Source organism: Tachypleus tridentatus, chromosome 4, assembly GCF_004210375.1.
Source record: "Tachypleus tridentatus isolate NWPU-2018 chromosome 4, ASM421037v1, whole genome shotgun sequence".
NCBI classification, from domain to species: Eukaryota; Metazoa; Arthropoda; class Merostomata; order Xiphosura; family Limulidae; genus Tachypleus; species Tachypleus tridentatus.
This window is the reverse complement of record NC_134828.1, coordinates 24582812-24603892: the sequence shown is the minus strand read 5'-3', so window position 1 is coordinate 24603892 and position 21081 is coordinate 24582812.

Below are 21081 nucleotides of genomic sequence, written 5' to 3'. Positions count from 1 at the left end.
CGATTTTCTTCTTCTGCTGCTTTAAAATAGAGTTTATTCAAATTTATGAAATGATTAAGCTAGTCCTTATCAGTTTTATTAAAGTAAATAACATTTTTGGTGCCATTAGTCGGAATTTGTCCAGGAGCTTGGTATCATCAGCTGAAACCCTGGTGTCAGGAAGAAGAAATACACTTGATGCATTGTCAACCCTGGTGTCAGGAAGAAGAAATACACTTGATGCGTTGTCAACCCCTGGTGTCAGGAAGAAGAAATGCACTTGATGCATTGTCAATACATCAGTTTCGATCAGGATAACAAAATCATGAAATATATGTTTAGCCCGACAGAGGTTTTATTGATTTCATCTTTAACTGTTGGGTTGGATAAAAAAATGAAAAGAAAAATTCAAGATATTCACTTATACATTCCTAGCGAAACCTTTTGATATATTTCTGCTAAACCACGGAAAATAGTTTTATGGTCTTTTCACGTTTATTTTAGTTCTTAACTGCAAACCAGCTAACCTGACTGTAATTTTTTTCAGTTTTTTTTTTTATGAGGATAACTCAGTTTCATTATGGAGGTCGGGTGTGACCCAGGTATGAGCGTGCCTGATGAGAACGTCCCGCTTCGCTTCACGAAGTCGCGGAAATGCGCTCCACACTTTGAGGACACTGGTGAGTTTTCGTTCCAGCCATCGTTGACCAGCCATTTTTCTTCTAGTCTGTCACATCAGAACAAACGACGAAAGTAGCCTTCGTTCACCTTTGAGCGAGCTTCTGAACGAGCAGACAAATACATTAGATGTGTATTAGTAGTGACCTTAATATACTATCTATTGTAGGCCCGGCATGGCCAAGCGTGTTAAGGCGTGCGACTCGTAATCTGAGGGTCGCGGGTTCGCATCCCCGTCGCGCCAAACATGCTCGCCCTTTCAGCAGTGGGGGCGTTATAATGTTACGGTCAATCCCACTATTCGTTGGTAAAAGAGTAGCCCAGGAGTTGACGGTGGGTGATGATGACTAGCTGCCTTCTCTCTAGTCTTACACTGCAAAATTAGGGACGGCTAGCACAGATAGCCCTCGAGTAGCTTTGTGCGAAATTCAGAAAACAAACAAACAATCTATTGTAGATTAAAGATAGAAGAGCTAAGACTTATAACCAAACACCTATATAGAACCGGTTTGTATTCAGGGGAACAGGTGTCTAACCAGTGTGTGTGTGTTTGTTGTATAGCAAAGCCACATCGGGCTATCTGCTGAACCCACCGAGGGGAATAGAACCCCCTGATTTTAGCGTTGTAAACCCGTAGACTTACCGCTGTATTAGCGGGGGGCTATCTAACTAGCAACGCTCACAGTGACAAAGTTTCTTGGATTGTCTCTTAACTTATTTCGTAATTTTATTCTGTATTTTAATTACTTTAAAATAATATTTAAATTTTATAAAAGGTTTGACTAATGCGCCATGTTCAATATAGCTTGCTGAAGATGAAATAAGCATATTCTGAAACGTTCGAAAATTAAATATATATTTTTTATAAATATAGACACACGTGTCAAATATACGTTGTCGCTACCATTGTTCTGTTGTTAAATATTAAACTTCGATTCCTGCCGAATGAATCTGTTGCTATTGTAGATTGTCTAGTATTTCATACACACTGTATCTTGTGGAGTTGCTCGTATTTTAATCTCAGTTTATAGAAGGTGGTCTAGACGTTTTTGAAATACACTATACGGTGTAAGTTAGAAATAGTTGAAATACACTTTATGTTGTAAATTATTCAGTATTTCAAATACACTTGATATCTTCGCGAAACTATACGATTAATGAGTGAAATTGTTTAGAAAACACGCTTTTAAGAAATCTTAAATTTTGTTAAAGTATTAATAAGTGTTCTATATATATATATATATATATGGGTTTTAATGTTAAGTTTGTAGATTATTCTGGTCTAACTCTGAAGCGTCTGGAATGTTTGTCGAATTTATTAATACGTCATATTAAGGTTAGTTTCTTTTCAATGGGGAATTTCAACCTGTACGACACCTTATGCAACACGTGGGCTAAACGACTAAACCAGATATATCTGGAGTTAGGCGTGGTTATTCATAATTTTGGAGTACTGACCAGATGGAGGAAAGCCAGTCAGCAGTACTTGCCGCCACAATGGCTTTGCCAGACTCTTTGAAACGAATAACGGAGTTTACTGCCACTTTTATAACGAACCTTGAAAACCAAGAAGATGCTCAGCAACATCGCGGATCGAGCCCTAAATGCTTCGATGAACAGTGTGATGACCACTAGATCACGACCCGGACCAGTCTTTTACTAATGTATGGAACGTTGTTTGTACTAGTCTGATTTAGATCAGGCACATTGAAATACGTTGTAAGGTTTTTTTAATTTTCTTTTAATTTATTTTACTTTTTACAGAAAAATATTAAAGTATCATGAATGAGAATGAATACGTTATAAATCACTCTTAATGTCAACGTAACATGGTTTATTATACTTAGAATATTTTCGAACATATTTGATGTGTTCGCAAGTGCTCATGGCCTGGCATAGTATGAAGGTTAGGCGGGCGCTTGACTCACAATATGGGGGTCACGATTAGAACAAGAGTTGTCGGTGGAGGGCGTTGACTAATCTTTTACACACACATTACAGCGCCCCCACGACTCAAAGGGCAGTCATGTGTGGAAACAAGACTCGAACTCGTGACCCGCATATCGCATCTCTGTGAATTTTTTACAAAAATACTCGAGGGCTACCTGTTCTAGCCGTCGAGTGTCTTTGTGGAAAATTCCACAAATGCAAATACTTAAAGTATTGCGTATCTGTCTGTCCGCGTGACATCTTAAAAAAATAGCGACAATTTTGTTTTAATTTATGTTACGTTTAATCTATTCTAAGGTTTCTGAAAAGAATTCACTTGCAAACACGCGTTGATTTTCATGTTCAAGTTTTAAAAAAAAACGTGCCTTTTTATAATATGGTTTTGCTACTTACCTTAAAAGAATACTGGTGGCCTTCATTGATTAAGTATTATCCGTAATATATTACAGCAACATTACCTTGTAGTACTGCACAGCGAGTTACAAACAACGTTTTATGAGGACTTCAGTAATTGCTGTGCTTTTCTATGGACGTTAAATAACCATCAAGTCGGATCAACTGGTGTAAACTAGGAAAAAAAAAATACACGTTGTCAAAGGTAACTGCTGCTCGTGCAGTCGTTATTATGATCACTCGTCATATAGAATAATCATACACCATTTATGGTTATTGAGCTGGAAAAGCTGTTCTAGCTAAATGTCTCGTGCATAATTTTGGAGCGTCGAATTCATGACACGAGGTGAAAATATTTAAGAAGAGTCCGTTGTTGCATAGTTTACAGAACTTATACAAACGTGAACGTTCGGCGTTGTTGTTTTTATGATCGCAAGAGAAATGTTAAAATGGAATCAAATGTTTCGCAGAGCAGGAACGAGCATTTCGTTTTACTTTTGCATCAGAGTGATACTGTCTAATTTGCATAGATACAGTTTTGCATACATTTAATTTACAAATTTTTATTAAAAGTATATTACAGTAATTAAGTGTTTAATAATCGGTTCTCTATCCAGTATTATCCTTTATTACGCCACACTGGAAAAAACACATATCTGTGCTGACCGTCCCTAATTTAGCAGTGTAAGATTAAAGGGAAAGCAACTAGTCATCACCACCCACCGCCAACTCTTGGCTATTCTTTACCAACGAATAGTGGGATTGATCACCACTTTATAACGCCCCCACGACTGAAAGGACAGCATGTGTGGTGTGACGGGCTTTTAGTGTAAGATTGATCACCACCCACCGCCACTTTATTCTTTAACGAATAGTGGGATTGATCACCACTTTATAACGCCCCACGACTGAAAGGACAGCAAGTGTGGTGTGACGGGGCTTTGAACCCGCGTCCCTCAGATTACGGGTCGAATGCCTTAACCACTTAGCCGTGCCGTGTCCAGGGGTGGATACAGGATTTTTTGGTGAGGGGTGGGGGGGTATGATCGACTAAGTAACAGTGATTTAAACCCGACCCCAAGTAAACTTTTCCTTGTTACTGCAACGTAAATTTCATGAAATTTAATTTAGAAACAAAGAAAAGTAACATATATGAGTATGAACTCTCATTTATTGATTTTATTCTAAAATATCAAGTTACAAGTAATCGTACACAATTTTGGTATGGCCAGTGGGGAGCATCCCCTCTGTATCCATCCCTGGCCTTGTCTCTTTGGAAAAAGTCAGACAATTCATTTGACGGAAATTTTGTTACCTGTCCCTTACTGGCAGAGTGGTAACTCTACGGATTTACAACGTTAAAATCAGCGGTTCGATTCCCCTCGGTGGATTTCAGCAGATAGCCGATGTGGCTTTGCTTTTAGAAACACATACACGAGTTTGTTACGGAACGAATTTTCTCACCAAAATTCTTCTATTTATGATTCATAAAACAATGTAAATATTTTAAATAGTCGAACATGCTCACCCTCTCAGCCGTGGGGCGTTATAATATGAGAGTAAACCTCATTATTCGTTGGTAAAAGAATATATTAAGAGTTAGTGGTGGATGATGTTAACTAGCTGCCTTCCCTGAGTCTTTCACTGCTAAATTAGAAAAGGTTAGCGGAGACAGTCCTCGGTAGCTTCGCGCGAAATTTAAAGCAACACCATTATGGCACAACAAAGGCTTCGACGTGAGGACCGCGTTTGCCTTTGGCAGCAACAACATGCGAACCATAAATCCTAAGATTCAGAGAGCCAAGAGAGAACACGTGAAAAGAGAGCCAAGATTGGTTTGCCTCGCTTGGTCCAAATCTATTTCGAAAGACCGTATTATATCTGTATAACAACAAATCAAATTCCGTATTGTATCTATATAACAACAAACGTGAAAAGAGAGCCAAGATTCCGTATTATATCTATATAACAACAAACTTGAAAAGAGAGCCAAGATTCCGTATTATATCTATATAACAACAAACTTGAAAAGAGAGCCAAGATTCCGTATTATATCTATATAACAACAAACGTGAAAAGAGAGCCAAGATTCCGTATTATATCTATATAACAACAAACTTGAAAAGAGAGCCAAGATTCCGTATTATATCTATATAACAACAAACTTGAAAAGAGAGCCAAGATTCCGTATTATATCTATATAACAACAAACTTGAAAAGAGAGCCAAGATTCCGTATTATATCTGTATAACAACAAACTTGAAAAGAGAGCCAAGATTCCGTATTATATCTATATAACAACAAACGTGAAAAGAGAGCCAAGATTCCGTATTATATCTATATAACAACAAACTTGAAAAGAGAGCCAAGATTCCGTATTTTTTCTTTTCTATTATAAGCTTCATTTTACACGTTACACAGTTTATAGAGAGTTATGAAGACGAGTCTTTAAGATTGCGATGTGTCAAAACTCCTTGGTGATAAGAGGTGCCCCGTAACTACCATAAATCATATTTATGGAGTTTTATTATGGGCGCACAGAATGTCTCCAATCTCATTCCCGGAATCGAACATTAAATCACTTATCTACTATAGTTTCTACGCATATTTGATATAACGTTATTCTAAACGATAACGGAAAGGAATATTTTTGATAATTTTAAAAGTGAAAGAAAGACAAATCCTTAGAATATGGTGGGTAACAGTGGTTTATATTTCAAGGTAGCAGATGGCGTGACAAAAGGCGAAAGACGAAACGAGTAAAGAAGGTATAGAACGTTCTAGAGATAAGAAACGGTACAAATTTGATATATCAGTTTGCTAGAAACTAGCGGGTTAAACTGCGTAACTGAGAAAAATAAAACTTATGAATTTACTATGCTTGAGATCAAACTTACTAGAGTACCGAGTAAATACAAGAAAATGTTTAGTGTATTTGTACAGCAAGATTGTAGTGGAGTGTTAATTTAATATCGGAGAGAACTATATAAAAAACAAAACTTGTGTAAAAGTCCGTCCAAAATGATTGGAAACCATATACAGAGGATAAGATATTTGGTAGGTGATAAACGTGTATTTTTTGTGCTTTAACCTGTTCAGTGCCATAGACGAGATAACTCGTCCAAGCTGATCGGTAACACAGTGCCACGGACGAGTTAATTCGTTCTCAATAATACCTAACTTCAACGCTAGATTTCAGCACCATACATGCATTTGACCTACTTACATATTGTTTCACTTTCGATCCAAAATGGCGTCACGAAAAAGGTTACAAAATGAAGAAGCATTAGAAGCATTGAACTTGGTTCGGAGTTGACGTAGCAGCTCAAATACTTGGCAGTCAACAGGTTGAGACAAAAAAATAACATACATGTTAAAATTCTAAGAGAATATTCAATAGTTAGCATTATTCACCACTTAAAACTTAAACACCGACTTTATAACGTAATAGCAGGCCTGTTTGTAATTAATTTAAGAATTAGGCTTAATACATAAACCTAACTTAAGGCTTAGAGGAAACACTACTTGCTCAATTAGAGAATACAAAACCTATCAAATCAAAACGAAAATTGAGTATTCTCTATAAACACCATAGTTAGGCTAAAGAAAATCAGGTGACGGTTTTCTTCTGAAGCGACAATATCTGTTCTTGATTATTAGAAAATCGCATGAAAGCATTGTTGTTATAGTAACAAAGAAAATGATTCTTTCATAATTAGTGATATTATTTTTGTCTAATGCCAAGAAAAATACAGAATGTAACAGTATGCACGCAGCTCAGTTGGAAAAAAAATAACATACCATAGTCTTTCCGATACATAAAAGAATAAGCCAGTTAATCCTTTGTATGTATAAGTGAAAATCTACACAACAGGCCATCTACGCTTTATCAACCAACAGCAGTCAAATTCTGTACTTAAACACTGTAAAACCGTAAATTTACTACCGTGTAATTTGGTGACTACCTTAAAGTCACTTTATTTCTCAGATATTGTGGTTTCTTCCATTGAACCTTGACCTTTGACATAAATATAGTGAACCTGAATTGCTCATGATTTGTATCCCTTTACTGCGAGAAGGTGTTCAATCTTTAGAGAAGCCAACTGTGCGTTATAAGAGTGACAGTGAAATTCTATTAGACCTGATAGAAGCACACCAAGAGTTGGCGCTGTTGACCATCTCTCTTCTCTCATGGCCAGGTGATTAAAACACTCCACTCGTAATCCGAACGTCGCGGGTTCGACCTCTCTAGACCTTCAAAATTAGGAACAATATGTAACGGTCGACAGAAACTCACCACTACAACGAGAATTAAAAAACAAAAACAAGCTTACTGTTTGCGTTTTTGAATTTCGCGCAAAGCTACTCGAGGGCTATCTGCGCTAGCCGTCCCTAATTTAGCAGTGTAAGACTAGAGGGAAGGCAGCTAGTCATCACCACCCACCGCCAACTCTTGGGCTACTCTTTTACCAACGAATAGTGGGATTGATCGTCACATTATAATGTCCCCATGGCTGAAAGGGCGAGCATGTTTGGTACGACGGGGATGCGAACCCGCGACCTTCAGATCACGAGTCGAACGCCTTAACCCACCTGGCCATGCGGGGCCATCTTGTTGTTGTTTTAGCACAAAGATACACAATAAGATATCCGTGATCTGCCCACGGCAAACTATAGAATCCTGAGTTCACGTATTGTAAATTTGTAGACATTCCGCTGATTTACTGGGTAACTAGCGGTCAGTATAACCTGCGAAAGTAGAGATAATAAGAGGCATAGCGTTGAAACAAGTTTTGTAAAGTTACGTTCGATTTGTTAACTTAATAAGTGTTATTTAAAAGATGTGAACGCGCAATTCGCGTGACTGTTAGCTAATGTAACTTAAAACCATTTATCCTGCGACTTTCCTCTATGTCCAGTAACGCAGCTGAATTCGTATGCCCAAAATAAATAACTTTATTCACTACAATAATTGGATTTATGATGTTGTTATTGGAACTGTAATAACTTGACACTAAAGCATATAGTTTAAATACCGTGTTTTTATCATATGCTTCCTACCTTTTAAACGTTTATGTGTATAAAATATTGGAAAGTTAGAGCTTGCCAGGCTTATGAGACTTGTAAATATATATATATATATATAATTTTGTATTATCTCTACTCTGGATCTGGATCTGTTAGTGAACATTTTAGTATTATCTCTACTCTGAACCCGTTACCGAGCATTTTAGTATTATCTCTACTCTGAACCGTTAGTGAACATTTTAGTATTATCTCTACTCTGAATCTGTTAGTGAACATTTTAGTATTATCTCTACTCTGAATACGTTAGTGAACATTTCAGTATTATCTCTACTCTGAATACGTTACCGAACACTTTAGTATTATCTCTACTCTGAATCTGCTAGTGAACATTTTAATGTTCGCTGTTGTGTAAGTAACAGAACATTTTGATAAAGAATCTTTACACAAAGACAATTTCAAATAACAGTTTGTGCAGTACGAGAGGAAACATGTGCAGAACACATTGTGGTTATGATCTGATTCTGGGCAGAACACATTGTGGTTATGATCTGATTCTGGGCAGAACACATTGTGGTTATGATCTGATTCTGGGCAGAACACATTGTGGTTATGATCTGATTCTGGGCAGAACGCATTGTGGTTATGATCTGATTCTGGGCAGAACGCATTGTGGTTATGACCTGATTCTGGGCAGAACACATTGTGGTTATGACCTGATTCTGGGCAGAACACATTGTGGTTATGACCTGATTCTGGGCAGAACATTGTGGTTATGACCTGATTCTGGGCAGAACACATTGTGGTTATGACCTGATTCTGGGCAGAACACATTGTGGTTATGATCTGATTCTGGGCAGAACACATTGTGGTTATGATCTGATTCTGGGCAGAACACATTGTGGTTATGACCTGATTCTGGGCAGAACACATTGTGGTTATGATCTGATTCTGGGCAGAACACAAACATACACGACGATAAGTTTGTTTAGCTTCCATTCAAAGAACTTTTAAGTGCAGGCACTTTAAGTTCAGGCACTTTAAGTGCAGCGTTATTCAACCAACGATTCTTCAAAGTTACCCTATTTTGATTCTTTGCCCAGCCAGCGACCTGACCCGATTCTCAGTAGCTTTGCGAGTGAGTTGCAATAATGATGAAGTCAGCTGTACAGCGAAGCCTAGTGGTCACTCTTCCCGTTCGCGGAAAGCTGACATAATTTCTTTCCTTTAGAGATAGATAAAACTACGTATTGAACTGTCTTGTCAGAAAACTGGAAAAAAGCCAGTTTTTCTTATACAGTTAATTTGTAATATTACACCCATCAAAAAGTAGAAAGAAAATACCAGACTCTATAGTTTCACCATAAAATTCTCACAGAAAGAAAGAAACATGAACATGAAGTAAAAGACTAGAAACTAATAAATACTCTGTCTGTCTGTGTGTCTGTACGTTTTATGAATGAGTCCTACTGTATACTTAAGTAGTTTTATATAAGAACATACACACATATATAGAGTTCGACTTTTATAGTCTATGCAAAAAAACCCATGAAAATGATACATGTAAATAATTGATAGGTGACGCAGTTGAAACATATATATTATGTGTGTTCTGATGTTCACTTGAAATCATTTTTCATGTGGGGAATGTTTGCATTTATGGAAAGTGCCAAAATGTCTAATTTATTAAAATATAAATATTTGATTTAGCTGTTCACACTTAACGAGCTATAAGGCAGCTGGAAACAACAATTACTGGATTGATGTAAACTTTGTTAACTGTTCACACTTAACGAGCTATAAGGCAGCTGGAAACAACAATTACTGGATTGATATAAACTTTGTTAACTGTTCACACTTAACGAGCTATAAGGCAGCAGGACACAACAATTACTGGATTGATGTAAACTTTGTTAACTGTTCACACTTAACGAGCTATAAGGCAGCAGGACACAACAATTACTGGATTGATGTAAACTTTGTTAACTGTTCACACTTAACGAGCTATAAGGCAGCAGGACACAACAATTACTGGATTGATGTAAACTTTGTTAACTGTTCACACTTAACGAGCTATAAGGCAGCAGGACACAACAATTGCTGGATTGATGTAAACTTTGTTAACTGTTCACACTTAACGAGCTATAAGGCAGCAGGACACAACAATTACTGGATTGATGTAAACTTTGTTAACTGTTCACACTTAACGAGGTATAAGGCAGCAGGACACAACAATTACTGGATTGATATAAACTTTGTTAGCTGTTCACACTTAACGAGCTATAAGGCAGCAGGACACAACAATTACTGGATTGATATAAACTTTGTTAGCTGTTCACACTTAACGAGCTATAAGGCAGCAGGACACAACAATTACTGGATTGATGTGCTTTGTTAACTGTTCACACTTAACGAGCTATAAGGCAGCAGGACACAACAATTACTGGATTGATGTAAACTTTGTTAACTGTTCACACTTAACGAGCTATAAGGCAGCAGGACACAACAATTACTGGATTGATGTAAACTTTGTTAACTGTTCACACTTAACGAGCTATAAGGCAGCAGGACACAACAATTACTGGATTGATGTAAACTTTGTTAACTGTTCACACTTAACGAGCTATAAGGCAGCAGGACACAACAATTACTGGATTGATATAAACTTTGTTAGCTGTTCACACTTAACGAGCTATAAGGCAGCAGGACACAACAATTACTGGATTGATGTAAGCTTTGTTAACTGTTCACACTTAACGAGCTATTAGGCAGCAGAAAACAACAATTACTGGATTGATGTAAACTTTGTTAACTGTTCACACTTAACGAGCAATAAGGCAGCAGGACACAACAATTACTGGATTGATGTAAACTTTGTTAACTGTTCACACTTAACGAGCTATAAGGCAGCAGGACACAACAACTACTGGATTGATGTAAACTTTGTTAACTGTTCACACTTAACGAGCTATAAGGCAGCAGGACACAACAATTACTGGATTGATGTAAACTTTGTTAACTGTTCACACTTAACGAGCTATAAGGCAGCAGGACACAACAATTACTGGATTGATATAAACTTTGTTAACTGTTCACACTTAACGAGCTATAAGGCAGCAGGACACAACAATTACTGGATTGATGTAAACTTTGTTAACTGTTCACACTTAACGAGCTATAAGGCAGCAGGACACAACAATTACTGGATTGATGTAAACTTTGTTAACTGTTCACACTTAACGAGCTATAAGGCAGCAGGACACAACAATTACTGGATTGATGTAAACTTTGTTAACTGTTCACACTTAACGAGCTATAAGGCAGCAGGACACAACAATTACTGGATTGATATAAACTTTGTTAACTGTTCACACTTAACGAGCTATAAGGCAGCAGGACACAACAATTACTGGATTGATGTAAACTTTGTTAACTGTTCACACTTAACGAGCTATAAGGCAGCAGGACACAACAATTACTGGATTGATGTAAACTTTGTTAACTGTTCACACTTAACGAGCTATAAGGCAGCAGGACACAACAATTACTGGATTGATGTAAACTTTGTTAACTGTTCACACTTAACGAGCTATAAGGCAGCAGGACACAACAATTACTGGATTGATGTAAACTTTGTTAACTGTTCACACTTAACGAGCTATAAAGCAGCAGGACACAACAATTACTGGATTGATGTAAACTTTGTTAACTGTTCACACTTAACGAGCTATAAGGCAGCAGGACACAACAATTACTAGATTGATGTCAGCTTTGTTAACTGTTCACACTTAACGAGCTATAAGGCAGCAGGACACAACAATTACTGGATTGATGTAAACTTTGTTAACTGTTCACACTTAACGAGCTATAAGGCAGCAGGACACAACAATTACTGGATTGATGTAAACTTTGTTAACTGTTCACACTTAACGAGCTATAAGGCAGCAGGACACAACAACTACTGGATTGATATAAACTTTGTTAACTGTTCACACTTAACGAGCTATAAGGCAGCAGGACACAACAATTACTGGATTGATGTAAACTTTGTTAACTGTTCACACTTAACGAGCTATAAGGCAGCAGGACACAACAACTACTGGATTGATATAAACTTTGTTAACTGTTCACACTTAACGAGCTATAAGGCAGCAGGACACAACAATTACTGGATTGATGTAAACTTTGTTAACTGTTCACACTTAACGAGCTATAAGGCAGCAGGACACAAGAATTACTGGATTGATATAAACTTTGTGTTTCTGTGTTATTCGTTCTTGTCCTCAGATTCCAGCAATGTTTATGCTACGAACAGCATGATTCGGTATTTCCGCTTTTGAAACAAAACACTATTTTTATCATTCTGGGATGGGTTTAGTTATAAGTCGTTTTCTGTTTATTTGTCTAAAAGAAAAGAAATTGCAGTGTCCTTTTTGTCTTTATAAATGTTTTAAGGCCGAACATGAAACTCATGTATTGAATTACAACCTCTAAACTTCTTGCTGGAATAAATTCAGTCGGATAGAAGTTTTTCTGATGTTTTATTTTTCAAAAGTGTACATGAACACATGGAAACAATTATACTTCACTTAACAAAATCTCGTTGTTTTTCATCACATTAAACACTGCGAAATGACAAAAACTAAAAACATTATCCGGCTTTAGATTAAAAACAAAATTCTATGTTACAGTGTGCGCATAATGTTCGTTAGTTTTGAATTTCGCGCAAAGACACAAATTCAAAAACAAACAAAACCAAATATTTGCTTGTTGTCAACGGCAAAGCTACACAATGAGATGTCTTTGGTATGCCCACCGCTAAACCCAATTTTTAGTGTTAGAATTATAGTTGTGCTAACGGGAGGGAACACCTTGCAAACTATCAGGCATGTTTGTTGGTTAAATATGTAACGTAGTATTTATTAACATATGTAGATGAATAGTTATTATTACTGAAATATAACTCCGTTTTATCAAGCTGACCTGAAATATTCTGTATTGGATAAGAATATTTTTGATCGCATCTAAAATGGCTTAACACAGACTCAACACTCCATTTCCAGTCTTGTAAATGTTCGTTATTTTATTTTTAACAAAGAAGAGTATTGAACGATGTCTTAGTTCAGTAACTCGTTATTAAATTATGACGTAAACAAATAGAACAGCTACTGTATGAAACCACTTACTTGTACAAAAGTTCATCTTACCTTGGTTTACTGTTTCTATAGCTAACAAACTTGTATTCTATTCTGCAAAACATATACAGATTATTGGTCAAGCAAGACCAAAATTCAGTAAAAGTGGAAGTAAAATTGTTAGCGATTGCATAAACAAACAATTTCAATTCTGTTCTTTGTAAGAGTAATTATAACAACCCTAAGGAATAATAGCCAAGAATTCAAACCTGTTTAGTAACGACCGAGTTTATCACCTTGGGTAATAATGACCGAGCTTGTAACCTTAGATAATAGTGTCTGAGCGTTCAACTCTTGTTAGTGATATCTGAGTGTGTAGTCGAGCATTTAGGCTCACTGTTTTAACTCCTTTAAGCTTATCTCCCAAAAAAATCACAAAATCTTAAAAGAGAACTTCCTTAGAGCTGCGTAAACAGGTACATTATCTTAAAATCTAATGATTGTTTTTATACCCTACTTATTCTATAACCGGTTCTTTAACATGTCTTTGTCAGGTGTATAAAATTTCTTACTGTAGTGTAAAAAATAAATTTCTTTAGAAAGAAACAACTCCTATATAAAAATTACTGGTGTAATAAATAAAGAAACTCTTGGTCGTAGTGAGTTATATAACTTAGACTTACTCTAAACAGTGTATTTTTTGTGAAGTAGAAACAAAAACTGTTTGATGAATTACAGAATTCTCGTACTAGATTTCAATTGAAATTAGGCGATTTAAAATTTTAAAAGTTTCTGTACAATAAAATTTCGTACTTTTCACTTTGGAGCCGTGAGAGTTATAAGAGTGACGGTCAAATCCTACTATTCGATTAGAGAAGTCCACGAGTTGGAGGTTGGTGTTCTTAACTAGCTGAAGTTACTTTAGTTTATCACTTTGTAACAAGGGGCAGTTAGCGCAGATAACTGTCAACTAGCTTTGTGTAAGGATCAACAAACAAACAAATATAACTGGGGTAAAATAATTTTATTATAAAAATAACTACAGTAACACAAGTATGTTATAAAAATAACTATAGTAAGACAACTCTTATGAAATAGCTATAGTAAAATAATTTTATTATAAAAATAACTACAGTAACACAAGTATGTTATAAAAATAACTATAGTAAGACAACTCTTATGAAATAGCTATAGTAAAATAATTTTATTATAAAATAACTACAGTAACACAAGTATGTTATAAAAATAACTATAGTAAGACAACTCTTATGAAATAATATAGTAAAATAATTTTATTATAAAATAACTACAGTAACACAAGTATGTTATAAAAATAACTATAGTAAGACAACTCTTATGAAATAGCTATAGTAAAATAACTGTTATAAAAACAACTACAGTAAAATAAAATTTCATGACAAAATGAAATCAGACACATTTTACTACGAAAGAAAATTTTTTTTTGTTTTACGTGTATTTTCCTATTTTACGAAATTCAACTGCACTTGTGACAAGTAATGTGTTGTTTACATTCAATACATTTCAACATCAAACCAGTACGAAGAAACATCCATCATCTAAACAATGAAATAAGTTACCACTGGACCCGGCATGGCCAAGTGGTTAAGACGCTTGATTCGTAATCTCAGGGTCGCGGGTCTGAACCCCGTTGCTCAAACATGCTCGCCCTTTCAGCCGTGGGAGCGTTATAATGTTACGGTCAATCCCAGTATTCGTTGGTAAAAGAGTAGTCCAAGAATTGGCGGTGGATGGTGATGACTACCTGCCATCCCCGTAGTCTTTCACTGCTAAATTAGGGACGGCTAGCGCAGATAGCCCTCGAGTAGCTTGGCGCGAAATTCAAAACAAACAAACCTCTAGTCTTACAGTGCTAAATTAAGGACGGCGAGCGCAGATAACCCTGGTGTAGCTTTTCAGGAAATTCCAAAGCAAACAAATACGTTACTACTCTTAGTTTCCACGTATAAAATCAGCCTTCAGACTATGTTGATCCTAGAATGGTTTTATATCAAATAAAAGTGATACTGAATATTTTAAAACGAGAAGTATTTGAAATACTCTAATTATTACAACTAACAGATTAAGAACGTAAACAAAGACGTTAAAGTAACCGAACATATGTTAATGAGACATCATGGAAATTCAACTTCAGTGTTTTAAATTAACTGTATTTCTCTAGCAATTATTGTTTGTTTAGAAGTTAAGCGCAAAGCTATACAATGAGTGATCTACCCACGGCGGGTATTGAAATCTAGTTTCTATTGTTGTAAGTCAGCAGATATACCGTTGTGCCACAAGGAGTCTATCACTCTATCTCCCGATTGTACTTAAAATGAAGCATTATAAAGAGAACCCTCAAAAGTGATTTAATTCTCAAAATGTTAAAATGTTGTAGAAAGTACGTAACCACTCACACGACCATACAGTAGTGTATGGTCTGTCATTAAATCAGTAGACAACTAAAATGACATCATATAAGGGTCGCTTAACAATGATAGTCTCTGCATGATGTTCAAATTCCAGTATCGATAACCAAAAAAAGAATAAAAACAGCCCTTCCAAAGAGATGGGCAATCAGTATCAGATACAATGTATCTCCAAACTGACGTGAGAATGAAAGTTATTCCACAAAACATCCTCCTCAAAGGAAGACCCAGAAATAAAGTAAAATCCAAACCATCATTGCGTGTAAAGCACAAAACACGCGTAAGAGAACACACATCTGAAAGTAATTCAGATGTAAGTAAAGATATTCAACCTGAAGGTAACGCCAAATAAAGTTAATAGAAAGTTTAATAACAAACTCCATAGTAGCGCACTACCGTTAGAAGAAACGAACTCAACAACAGTCAATATCTGGAGAAAACGAGGCACAATTTTTTAATGTAAATGTCGGAGTTGGCGATTCCCGCAACAGCAAATTCCAAAAAAAAAATGAAACGTCTGTTCACAAGGCTAGGGGTTAAAAATAAAGTTTTTGTGTGTTTTTCCGGACAAAATATTAAAAAAGAATTATCATTTGGCAGATGATGAAACCTAAACTACCTGGAAAAGCTCCCACCCTTTAAAGATCTCAGTGGCATATGGAGGTAAAGTCTCACGAAACGTGGAACTGCTTGACGAGATAAAACATCAACACGAAACTATATGTCACCATATCGTCCATAATAAAAGTCTAACTACAACAGTAGTACCTCATGACACTTTCCCGACAAACACTTTTGAAGCAGTTTTAGTCTATAAGCATATTTATGATAACTGAAATTTTCAACATTGAGCCCAACCTTGCCAATTGATTTAGCTAAAACTGTGAATGTTACCATCCTATAGAAACTTTAAAAAAACTCTCTGTAGTAAAGCAAGACTAGATTCGTCATATGTAGAACCTGAGATGATCCATAACACAGAGGTCATTAAACTATTAACCATCAGCATCCTACCCTTCAAAGATAAATCTTTCTAACGCCAGGATGTTAAAACGTCTGTGGCGTGTCGATAAATATCATGTCGTTTTTTTCCTATATATCATAACCTTATCAGGATGAAACTGGATACCAAGAACGTTTAATGGTTGGGAGAATGCTGTAATCCTTTGAAAATCTTTCCTTCCTCCAGAGACCCAATTCTCTAGCTACAGAATATTACTCTTATCATAAGTAACCAGACTACCAGATGCTCTCCCATTTATTTGACAGATTTGTGTAACTGAAGCTATAGAAGTGGAATCACTGAGTATCAAAGTTGTATCGTCAGCGTATTGATATACCAGGCTAGTACCAGATGAAATTGGAAAATCAGAAATAGAATTATGCTGAATAATCATGTTATGGAAAGGATCCGCACAAATAATGTATAACAAATTCGACAGAGGGCACTTCTGGTGAACACCTCGAGTAATACTAATAGAGTTAGTAAAATATCCATTATTTTTTACATTAATAGAAACTCAGAATAACAGACAGTGATCAACCTGAGGAAGTTATGAACACATCCACATTACTTAATCAACGAGAACAAGTAATCATGTTGAACATGATCAAAAGTCTTCATTTGATCAACCTTGAGCAGAATCCCTTACCGTTGTGTTCGGTCAAGCTAGCCCTTCAATGGACAACTTCAAAATGAAGGACAGCACAACTGCATCCCTAGCCGGAATACACCTAGTCTACTGGTCCTTTGAAAATATATTACGTGTAACCTGAAACTGTCTAGTAGCTAATATTTTAGTTAAAATCATATAGTCACAATTCATAATCTCCTATCTCTTCCCTCTTCATACTGTCAAGTAACACACCTCGTCAGAAAACCTCCTGTAAAACCTGCACAAAATCCTCAATGGAGGAAGGCAAAAACACCAGTAAAATTCTATAGCGAACCCATCTTGCTGCGATGTGTTTCTTTCGTGATGCTCTAAAGCTTTCCTAACTTTATCAGCATCACATATAAGACAATATCTTTAGAATCAGAAACTAACAGACGTTAGGTGTGAAAAATGACGAATTTCTAATTTCCTGGCCCGAATCAGTTTAGTGGGTAGGAAGTACTTGTTGGAACGTTCGCATTCTTCAAACTACCTAACACGAGTCCTTAATTCTATACCCTCTATCTCAGCCTCTATATCACAGAGTCTTTGATGGGACCTAAGATAACAGGAGAAATCAAAGTGTGCTCACGCTCTATAGCCATTTTCAAATATGTCAGACGTGCTTTATTAGCACTAGCTCGGCGAGTACAATAAACTAGAGTAAGTTATTTGATAGCATCTTTCAATCTCATATACTAATGACATATATCATGAAGATAAATAGGCCTCGACTTCTGTGTATTGAAAGAAGAACAGTTCATCCACACAAATCTCTCAAGAAACGATTATTAAATTGTCAAAACTAAAATAACATTGACAAGAACAACTGCTTAATTATGATTTGAAATTTAAGAACTTTCCAACACAAATTGGGCAAAAAAAAGTGTTTTAATAGAAGAAAAGTTGAAATAAAAACATGAAAAACGTCGCCCCCTAGTGGCACAGTTGGTTGAGCAGACGTGTATTAATTATTTTTCTGTTCAGGCTCGTGACAGTGCTTTACGTTTTGTATGTTTCGGGGGTTGTGAACTGTTCTATTGTTTAGTTTTTTCTCTTTTCTTTTGACTATAGAGATCCCTGTACCCGATTAGTTGTGTTAATTAAACTAATTATATTTATCACACGTACGGCCACTCTATTGAAACTAATGCATGTGTGTAATCACTTCTACCAAAACAGTTGATATAATTACTTCTAATTTTTCAGTTAATAATAACTTGTATTTAAACTACAAAAACAACAACAACTCTATGGCCACTTAAAGCTAGGACGTCATTTAGAAATCCCAGATATTAGCGGTGTTCTCGACCGTTATCCCAACTTCGTCTGCTAATGCTAGGCCTGCTTAATGAATTACTAAGCACGGAAGAGTTTTGTTTGTTTTTTGAATTTCGCGCAAAGCTACACGAGGACTTTCTGCTCTAGCCATCCCTAATTAAGCAGTGTAAGACTAGAGGGAAGGCAGTTAGTCATCACCACCCACCGCCAACTCTTGGGCTACTGTTTTGCTAACGAATAGTGGAATTGACCGTCACATTATAACGTCCCCATGGCTGGAAGGGTGAGCTTGTTTGGTGTGACGGAGATTCATACCCTCGACCCTCAGATTACGAGTCGAACATCTTAACCACCTACGTGCCGGGCCTAGCAGGAAGAAGAATTTTCGTATGTAAAACATCATGTACCGTGCCTATTTGACAAATATATCTAATACTATTAAAGGAATATAATATCACGTAACAATAAATTAATACCATAAATAACTTAAACATATAATGACTTGATTAAATCAAATACCATAAATTACAAACACACGCACAATCTTACGTATTCTTCAGCAAGTGGTAAATTCTGAACAAACAGCACAGTCTGTTTGTGACATGTCGTGCTATTGGACAAGTTAAACTTGTTTTAAGTTGACGTTGTCTAAATCAGTTTGACCAACGGCCAAATTTGGTAGGGAGCATATGAAGTGGAAAAACCAAAATGACCAGTTGTTGAAAGCAGAAATACAATCCAAGAACATTTAGTAGAGAATTTAAGTAAAGTTAGAGGTGACAGCCATAGTTTCAAATTTCTACAGTGTGATAAATACACAAATTTGTGTTGGATGTTGTAGGGTTAAAATGCTGAAAGTTGTTCATATCTTACAGCGACTATATAATTTGAACTGCGTCAACGACCACACCTTGTAAACAACTAACAAGGTATAACTTTCATGGAGGTAAGTAACATTATTAATGTGAAAGATGAAATACTTAAGTTTGTGTTGGAACATGTACGTCTGTGATGAAGAAAATTATTTACATGCTGTATTGATAATGTTAATTACATGATATACAGCAAGTCGTTGTAGTTGTTTTGAATTAAGCACAAAGCTACACAATGGGCTATCTGTGCTCTGCCCACCAGGGTATCGAAACCCGGTTTTTAGCGTTGTAAGTCCGCAGATATACCGCTAAGCCACTTGGGGGCACAGCAAGTCAACGAACACACCCGGGAATATAATTATGTTGGTGTTGAACAAAACGACAACTTTGGAAGGCTTGTGTGGAATTATGTTAGGTAAAGATAAAAAACTTATGCATAAGCCATAGGTGTTATATTAGCTTGTAAAGTTATTTTTCATAACTTACGTTTTGAAGATTATAAAAAAGTGGAATAATGTTTGATGTTGAAAGTTTAGCTAAAAATAAATTTACCACAAAACTGAAAAAATGCTGTGTGTAATTTGTTAAAAATGAAATGTTACTGTAGTCAACAGTTCATACGTCAGTGTTCTCGCACCCTCTACAAAATATCTTTCAAGTTCTAGCAAGTTTAATGAGTTGTGATACCCTATTGTATATCAAGATTTAATGAGTTGTGGTACCCTATTGTATATCAAGATTTAATTAGTTGTGGTACCCTATTTTATATCAAGATTTAATGAGTTGTGGTACCCTATTTTATATCAAGATTTAATGAGTTGTGGTACTCTATTTAATATCAAGTCTAATGAGTTGTGGTACTCTATTTAATATCAAGTCTAATGAGTTGTGGTACTCTATTTAATATCAAGTCTAATGAGTTGTAGTACTCTATTTAATATCAAGTCTAATGAGTTGTGGTACCTATTTAATATCAAAGTTAATGGATTGTAGTAAGTTATTTTATATGAAGTTTAATAAATTGTGGTATTCTATTTAATATCATGTCTAATGAGTTATGGTACTCTATTTTATATCAAGATTTAATGAGTTGTGGTACCCTATTTTATATCAAGATTTAATGAGTTGTGGTACCCTATTTTATATCAAATTTAATGAGTTGTGGTACTCTATTTAATATCAAGTCTAATGAGTTGTGGTACTCTATTTAATATCAAGTCTAATGAGTATTTAATATCAAAGTTAATGGATTGTAGTACCTTATTTTTATATGAAGTTTAATAAATTGTGGTATTCTATTTAATATCATGTCTAATGAGTTATGGTACTCTATTTTATATTAAGTTTAATGAGTTGTGGTACTCTATTTAATATCATGTCTAATGAGTTGTGGTACCCTATTTTCTATCAAATTTAATGAGTTGTGGTACTCTATTTAATATCGAAGTTAATGGATTGTAGTACCTTATTTTATATCAAGTTTCATGAGTTGTGGTACTCTATTTAATATCAAGTCTAACAGGGTGTGGTACCCTATGTTATATCAAATTTAATGAGCTGTGGTACCCTATTTTATATCATAAATGTCTTTGGGATATAGAGATTTATAACTTTAAAATCAGAATATTCTGTTTTATTATCAATTTCTGACGGAAAATGTTTGATT